This window comes from Hemitrygon akajei, unplaced genomic scaffold (genome assembly GCF_048418815.1).
Source record: "Hemitrygon akajei unplaced genomic scaffold, sHemAka1.3 Scf000046, whole genome shotgun sequence".
Taxonomy (NCBI): Eukaryota; Metazoa; Chordata; class Chondrichthyes; order Myliobatiformes; family Dasyatidae; genus Hemitrygon; species Hemitrygon akajei.
Genome location: NW_027331932.1, coordinates 6,290,847 through 6,299,985, shown reverse-complemented (window position 1 = coordinate 6,299,985; position 9,139 = coordinate 6,290,847).

The window sequence follows — 9,139 nt, the reverse complement described above, 5'->3', positions numbered from 1 at the left end:
AATAAATACCTAACTTGTTCAACCTTTCTCTGTAACTTAGGTGCTGAAACCCAGGTAACATTCTGACAGTTATCCACCACTACTCTCTAGCATCTCCCATCCAGCCACCGTTGAATCTATTTTACGACTTCAATATAAGTCTTCAACCTAACGATTGAACTTTCCTAACTAAACATCCTAGCGGAAACTTGTCAAAGGCCTTACTGAAGTCCATATACACAACGTCCACTGCTTTACCCTCGTCAACTTTCCTAGTAACCTCTTCAAAAAATTCAATTTGTCAAAAATGACCTTCCACGTACAAATCCATGTTGACTGTTGCTAATCAGACCCTGTCTATCCAGATAATTATATATACCATCTCTAAGAATACTTTGCATTAATTTACACACCAGTGACGTCAAACTTGCAGGCCTAAAATTGCTAGGTTTATTTTTTGAACCATTTCTAATTTTTTTCACATTTTAAATAAGCTATTCAATATTTGATTGATTTACTTGTTTATTGTCTTTATTAGTATTTTTCTCTCTCTCGGCAAGATTATGTATTGCTTTGAATTGCTGCTGCTAAGTTAACAAAGTTCACGTTACATGACGGTGATAATAAACCTGATTCCGATTTTGCATCTCGTGGGAGTTTCTCTCTGTGTCTATCGCCGGGAGCGTGTGACGAGACGGTGTGGAATGGTTCAATCTATGTTAGAGCCACATACCTCTTCCTCCTTTGAATTTATTTCGAGGAGCCTTGCAGCAAAGTTTGAACAATGTTTCCTCGCTCCGTCATAAGATTTCCACAACGTGGACATGAAATAACTCCGATCTCCGTTTTTGATCCAGTCCTGAGGACACGTTTGCACTGCAAATCAGGAACAAAAAAACACTGAATCTCCCTCCATAACTCCCATTGCACCGACAGGGATTAGAAAAAATCAACCTCTCTCCACAACGTCCCATCCCGGATTCAGACAGCAGGTGTCGCTGCTTACACACAGTCATCGTGCACACTTGCAACCACACACAGAGTGAACCTTCGTCTACACCATCCCATTACACACTCCCGGGGTCAGACAGAGATGAGTCTCCCTCCACACCGTCCCATCACACACACCCGGGGGTCAGACACAGAGTGAAGCTCCCTGCACACTTTCTATTCACACCTATCATGATCAGCCACAGAGTAAATCTCCCTCTACACCGTCCCATCACATATTCCTCGTGGTCAGACATAGAATGAAGTTCCCACCACATCGTCCCATCACATATTCCCGTGGTCAGCCACAGAGTAAATCTCCCTCTACACCGTCCCATCACATATTCCTCGTGGTCAGACATAGAATGAAGTTCCCACCACATCGTCCCAACACACGTTTCCGCGCTCAGTTGTAAAGTCACGATCTGTGCGAACCATCCGATCACTCAGACTCGCCGGGCCAGAGACAGAGTGTATCACTCTCTGCCCTCACCCATCAAACAAACATACAGAGGAGTTCCGAAAACATTCTCCCAAAACACATCCCCGGGATCAGACACAGAGCGAAGATCCCAAAACACCGTCTCAGTAGATACACGTTGCGTTAGACACAGAGTAAAGTTGCTTCCACACCAACCCATCACAAAATCCCGGGGTCAGACACAGAGTGATTCTCCCTCCACAACATATCAACACCCAGTACGTTTTCAGACACAGAGTAGAGCACTTCCAGACTGACCCATCAGAGAATCCAAGGATCAGATTCTCCCTTCGTAGCATTCCCTCACACGCACACTGTATCAGTCACAGAGTGAAACTCCTTCCACTGTGTCCTTCCATAACCCACAGAGGTCTGACGCGGAGTGACACTTCCTCCACACAGACCCATCACACTCCCATGGGTTGAACACAGTGTGAGCATCACATTGCACTCTCCCCTCAGATACTCCCGGTATCAGACACAGAGTGACTCTCACTCCGCACTCTTCCTTTGTTTTTGTAATTTATTTTTTTTATTGAGGTTCATCATCAAACAGACATTTCCATAAGATGTATTTCAGACATTGTACATATATATCATATAATCCTATAAGTCACACATCTCCACATAACATTTATCTGAGGCATACACTTAAAGAAAAGAGTGGAATGAAAAAAAAAACAAGCAAAAGGGAAAAAAAAACTATGTACAAGTAGGGAGTGATCTTTTTTTACAACATATTCATTGATTTGTGACAATAAAATCAGGCCTATGAGGCATTATGTAGTTAAACCGTTTTCCCAGTATGAATCTAATTGTTCCAGCTTTTGATTAACTGTTATCTTTTTCATGTTGTAAATGGTCATTGTAATTTCCATCCATGCATTTAAAGTTGTGCTCCCCTGTGATAACCATTTCCTGGTAAGAGTCTTTTTACCAAGCACCACCAGTATATTCATTAAATATTTATCTCTTTTCATCCATTATTCAGGTATATATCCAAAATATGTAATCTTACTCTCTAAGTGTATTTCACATTTAAAGATGTCTTGTAGGGCAGTGTGTACCCTCCTCCAATAGTCTGTGATAACAGGGCAGTCCCAAAAATATGATAATGATTTGCAATTTGATTTCCACAATTTCTCTAGCAAACAGGGAGGTTATTATCATAATGGGATTTCTGACAGGGTGTAATAAAATATCTTATCAAGTTTATCCATCCAAACAGTTCCATTTCTGTGAACTTGTACACATCCATTGATATCTCCATGTTGTTGTCCATTCTTCCTCAGATATTATCCCTCCTTTCTTCTCCCATCTTGTTTTAATGTATGAAGTCGAATGCGTTTTAAGATTTGACAACCACTTATACATGTTTGAAATGATTCTACTACCGTATCTGAATTATATGCTTTTCCAAATAGATCGATTAAGCAAGTTCTTGCCTTGGTTACAGTTTTTAGCGTCTTATTAACCTATTGCCCCATCTGTAAATAGCGAAAAAAATCTTGCGTTTGTAATGTGTTTCTCTTCAAGCATTTCAAAACTGAACAGTGTTCCTTATTTCATTACGTTGTAAAGAACCGTTAGTCCTTTAGCCGTCTAGTCCTTAATTATAGCATCCAATTTATTTGGTGTAAAATCCGAGTCATATGCACACCATTTAAGAATTGCAATATCTCCTTCAAGATTATGTTCTTTTATAGTAGTTTTCCATATTTTAAGAGTCAATTTCACCCATGGGTTATCAACAGTATTTGTGTACCTTTGCAGATTGTTATCAGCCAAAATTGCTTGTATGGGGATGGGAAGTATCCGCTCCTCAATGTTTTTCCATTGAGCCTCATATAATGGGTTGCACCAACATATCACAGCTCTCAACTGTGCTGCAAAATAATAATCTCTGAGAGAAGTTAGGCCCCATCCCCCTTTTTTCCTTTGCTAATTGCAAAGTTTTGAGACGAACTCCAGGCATTTTACCCTGCCAAATATACCTTAATAACATCTTGTTCCATTAATTGATTTGATTTTGATTACTCTCTATTGGCAGGGTCTGAAAGAGATATAACAGTCTGGGCAGTATATTCGTTTTAATTGACTCGGTCCTTGAATTGAGACTGAAAAAGGAATCACGTTCCATCTTGCCATATCTTCCTTATTTTGTATATAAAGGTTGATAATTACATTCCGATAATTTTGCCAAATCTTTTGGCATAATGATGCCCAAATGTTTGACACTGTTTGCCATGCCCAGTGGTATCTACCTTCAATTTCTCGGTGGGCTATAGTTCTATGAAAGTAATTGACTTTTATCTATGTTGATCTTGTATCTTGATAATTGACCATATTGTTCAAAGGATTGCGTCAATTTAGGTCAAGAGTATGTTGGTTGCCCTGGATAGATCAAAATGTCATGCACGTAACAAGCCATTTATGTTCTATCCCTTTAATAGTAATTCCCCTCATATCTTCATTTTGTCTGATGTATTGAGCTAATGGTTCCAGATACAATACGGAGAGTGGCGGTGATCATGCACAAGCCTGTCTGGTGCCCCTTTCGAGGGTAAAATTATTTGATAAATATCCATTGCTTTTTAATCCTAGCGGTAGGGTTCTCATATAGTGCCTGTATAGTTTTAATAATTGTGTCTTGAAAACCAAATCTATGAAAAACTCTGTAAAGACAATTCCAATTAACCGAATCAAGTGCTTTTTCAGCGTCCACGCTTATCACTATTGCTTCGATTTTATTTTATTTTTGTATATGATCCATAATGTAAAGTGTCATTCAAATATTGTCTTGTGTTTGGCGTTGTCTTCTAAAACCCGTCTGACCGTCACGTATCAGTATGTGTACAAACTGCTCTAATCGTTTGGCCATGACGGAGGTAAATTATCTATAATCTACATTAACAACGGATATTGATCTAAATGACCTGCATTCCATTTTATCCTTGCCTTCTTTCGGTATAGCTGAGATTATCGCTTCCTTCCAACTCGATGGCATTTGTAGAATACCACTTTGTATACTTCTGGGTGGGGGACAGGGGTGAAAATGACCAGTAGAGATATATCTGTCAGGTCAGGGCTCTGGCACTGAGTTTGGTTCTGTGGTGCAGTGGGATTGTGCGGAGGGCGAGATGAGGCGAGATGTGGCCAGAGGGGATTCATTGTGTGGCGAACAGAAAAGAGGATCTGCAGGCTAGAGAAGTATTCTTGGATGGTATTATACCTCCCGGGTGCCAGGGCCGCGACCGACATCTCGGATCGGGTCTCTAGCAATATCCAATGGGAGGGTGAGCAGGCAAAGCTCTGCAGGTGCTGGTGTGGTCAGAAATCGGAAGGTAATGGAGATTAATACATGGCTGCGGTGCAGGGTTATGAATGAGGGCTTCAGATAGTCAGGTCATTGGGTTTTCTTCAGTGGCAGTTCCGACCTTTGCAGAAGAGACGGTTTCAATGCAATCCAATTTTAATTGACAGGCAACCATACGTGAGTAGACATGAGTGCAACCAAACTAAACAGCGTTACTCCAGGACAACGCAACTTGAGGCCCTGTCTCCAATGAATGCCACTGAATGCCACAGTGGAGCGCAACAGAGCTTGTCTTCTGCAGGGCGAACACTAGGGGGCAGCACATACGTCTGCCTGGAGGCAGCACCACACCGCGCCAACTTTGGGCAGCAACTTGATTTTCTCTGCCCTCGATCAACTCTCTCAGTTTCCACCTGAACTGGAGGGGAAATAATATCTCAGCGGAAGTTTTCCCACTAAAAATAAGGAATGTTAGCAGAATTACACGGGGATGAAAACCAGAATGAGATAAAAGATGGTGGCCAAGGGAGGCAGGCAAGTCGGGCACGGTTAGGAGAGGCAAGTGTAACAGTCAGGTACTACATTGTACCCCAGTGGGGTTGCCCCTTGATAATAAGTACTCCTTTTTGAGTACTGTTGGGAGGTGGACAGCCCACCTGGGGGAAGCAACAGTGGCCGTGCCTCCGGCACAGAGTCCGGCTCCTTTGCTCAGAAGGGTAGGGAAAGGAAGAGGAAGGAAGTAGTAATAGGAGACTCGATAGTTGGGGGGTCAGATAGGCGAATCTGTGGATGCAGTCAGGAGACCCGGATGGTAGTTTGCCTCCCTGATGCTAGGTTCCAGGATGTTACTGATCGCGTCCAAGATATCCTGAAGTGGGAGGGTGAGGAGGCAGAGCTCGTGGTACATATAGGTACAAATGACATAGGTAGAAAAAAGGAAAGATGTCCTGAAAGGAGAATATAGTGAGTTAGGAAGTAAGTTGAGAAGAAGGACCGCAAAGGTAGTAATCTCGGGATTACTGCCTGTGCCACCGCGACAGTGACAGTAGGAATGAATGAGTTTGGGCATTAATGCGTGGCTGAGGGATTGCAGCAGGGGGCAGGGATTTACGTTTCTGGATCATTGTGACCTATTTGGGGCAGGTGTGACGTGTACAAAAAGGACGGGATGCACATTAATCCTAGGGGGACCAATACCCTGGCGGGGACATTTACTAAGGCTACAGGGGAGACTTTAAACTAGAATGGTTGTGGGTTGGAATAAAATTGAAGAGACCAGGAGAGAGGAGGTTTATTCACAAATAGAGAAAGCTAGTAGATAATGTGTGAGGGAGGATTGGCAGGTGATAGAGAAGGGGAGCGCTCAGACCGAAGATGTAGGGGAGAATGAAGATAAAGATAACAAAGTTGGTTGCACCTTTAGGGATCAACAGAGAGGAAAAGATGAAGAATATCTTAAATCCATCTATTTTAATGGTAGGAGAATTGTAAGAAGAGTGGATGTGCTTAGAGCGTGGATTGATACCTGGAAATATGATGTTGTAACAATTAGTGAAATATGGTTGCAGGACGGGTTTGATTGGCAACTACATATTCGTGGATTTCGTTGCTTCAGGTGTGATAGGATCGGAAGGACAAGAGTGTTGCGTTGCTTGCCAGGGAAAATATTACAGCGGTTGTTAAGCAGGATAGATTAGGGGGCTCGTCTCGAGTGGATTTGAGGAATGGGAAAAGTGTAGTAACAATTTTAGACCACCTAATATAGAAGGAGAATTGGAGAAGCAAATTTGTAAGGAGATAGCTGATTTTTGTAGTAAGCACAAGGTTGTGATTGTGGGAGGTTTTAATTTTCCACACATAGACTGGGAAGCCCAATCTCTAAAAGGGCTGGATGGATTGGAATTTGTAGAATGTATGAAGTATAGTTCTTTGCAGCAAGACATAGAGGTAGCAATAATAGAAGGGAGAGTGTTGGATCTGCTGTTAGGGAATGAGATAGGTCAGGTTACGGAGATATGTGTTTCGGAGTACTTCGGGTCCAGTGATCACAATGCCATTAGTTTCAAGATAATTATGGAGAAGGATAGGACTGGACCCAGGGTTGTGATTTTTGATTGGAGAAAAGTAAACATTGAGGAGAGGCGGAAGGATTCAGGAGTGGATTGGGGCAATTTGTTTTATGGGAAGGATGTAATAGAGAAATTGAGGTCATTTAAAGTTGAAATGTTGAGGGTACAGAATCTTTATGTTTCTGTTAGGTTGAAAGGAAAGGTTATAAGTTTGAGAGAGCAATGATTTTTGGGGGTTGTTGGAAACTTGGTTCGGAAATAAAGAGAGTTCTACAATTAATATACAATAGACAGTATGTGCAGGAGAAGCCCATTCGTCCCTTCTAGCCAGCACCGCCATTCACAGTGATCATGGCTGATCATACACAATCAGTACCCCATCCCCGCAGTCTCCCCATATCCCTTGACCCCGCTATCTATAAGAGTTCTATCTAACTCTCTCTTGAATGCATCCAGAGACTTGCTCCACTGCATTCTGGGGCAGAGCATTTCACATATCCACCACTCTCTGGGTGAAAAAGTTTTTCCGCATCTCTGTTCTAAATGGACTACCCCTTATTCTTAAACGGTGGCCACTAGTTCTGGACTCATCAATCAACGGGAACATGCTTCCTGCCTCCAGTTTATTAAATCCCTTAATAATCTTATATGATTCAATCAGATCCCCTCTCATCCTTCTAAATTCCGCGTATACAAGCCCAGTTGCTCCAATCTTTCAACATATGACAGTCCCGCCATTCTGGGAATTAACCTTGCGAACCTACGCTGCACTCCCTCAATAGCAAGAATGTCTTTCCTCAAATTTGGAGACCAAAACTGCGCACTGTACTCTAGGTGTGGTCTCACTAGGGCCCTGTACAGCTGCAGAAGGACCTCTTTACTCCTATACTCAATTCCGCTTGTTATAAAGGCCAGCATGCCATTAGCTTTCTTCATTTCCTGCTGCACCTGCATGCTTGCTTTCATTGACCGATGTACAAGAACACCTGGATCTCGTTGTACTTCCCCTTTTCCTAACTTGACTCCATTTAGATAGTAATCTGCCTTCCTGTTCTTGCCACCAAAGTGGATAACCTCACATTTAGACACATTAAACTGCATCTGCCATACATTTGCCCACTCACCCAACCTGTCCAAGTCATCCTGCATTCTCATAACATCCACCTGACATTTCACACTGCCACCCAGCTTTGTGGCATCAGCAATTTTGCTAATGTTACTTTTAATCCCTTCATCTAAATCATTAATGTATATTGTAAACAGCTGCGGTCCCAGCACCGAAGATTGCGGTATCCCACTGGTCACAGCTTGCCATTCCGAAAGGGGCCCGTTAATCGCTACTCTTTGTTTCCTGTCAGCCAGCCAATTTTCAATCCATGTCAGTACTCTGCCCCCAATACCATGTGCCCTAATTTTGCCCACTAATCTCCCATGTGGGACTTCATCAAAAGCTTTCTGGAAGTCCAGGAACACTACATCCTTGTCCAATTTCATAGTTACATCCTCAAAAAACTCCAGAAGATTAGTCAGGCATGATTTCCCTTCATAAATCTATGATTACTCGTACTGGTCCTTCTACTGCTATCCACATGTGTCGTAATTTCCTCTTTTATAATTGACTCCAGCAACTTTCCCACCACTGACGTCAGGGTAACCGGTCTATATTTTCCTGTTTTCTCTCTTGAAAAGTGGGACAAAATTAGCCACACTCCAAGCAGTAGGAACTTTTCCTGAATCTATAGAACATTTGGAAAATGATTACCAATGCGTCTACGATTTCTAAAGCCACCTCTTTAAGTACCCTGGAATGCAGACCATCAGGTCCCGGAGACTTATCAAACTTCAGACTCAACAGTCTATCCAACACCGTTTCTTGCCCAATATAAATTTCTTTCAGTTCATCCTTTACCCCAGTTCCTTTGGCCACTATGACATCTGGGAGGTTGTTTGTGTCTTCCCTAATGAAGACAGATCCAAAGTACCTGTTCAACTCATCTGCCATTTCCTTGTTCCCCATAATAAATTAACCCGTTTCTGTCTTCAATGGCCCAAGTTCAATAGTCTTAGCTATTTTTTTGCTATTCACATAACTGAAGAAGTTTTTACTATCCTCCTTTATATTCTTGGCTAGTTTACCTTCGTACCTCATTTTTTCTTGGTGTATTGCCTTTTACGTTACCTTCTGTTGCTCTTTAAGTACAGGCTCTTTAAATATAGGCAGCATGGAGTAGATGAGGTGCTCGAAGAATATAAAGAACGTAAAAAGAATCTTAAGAAAGAAATTAACAATTTCTTTTCTTCGGT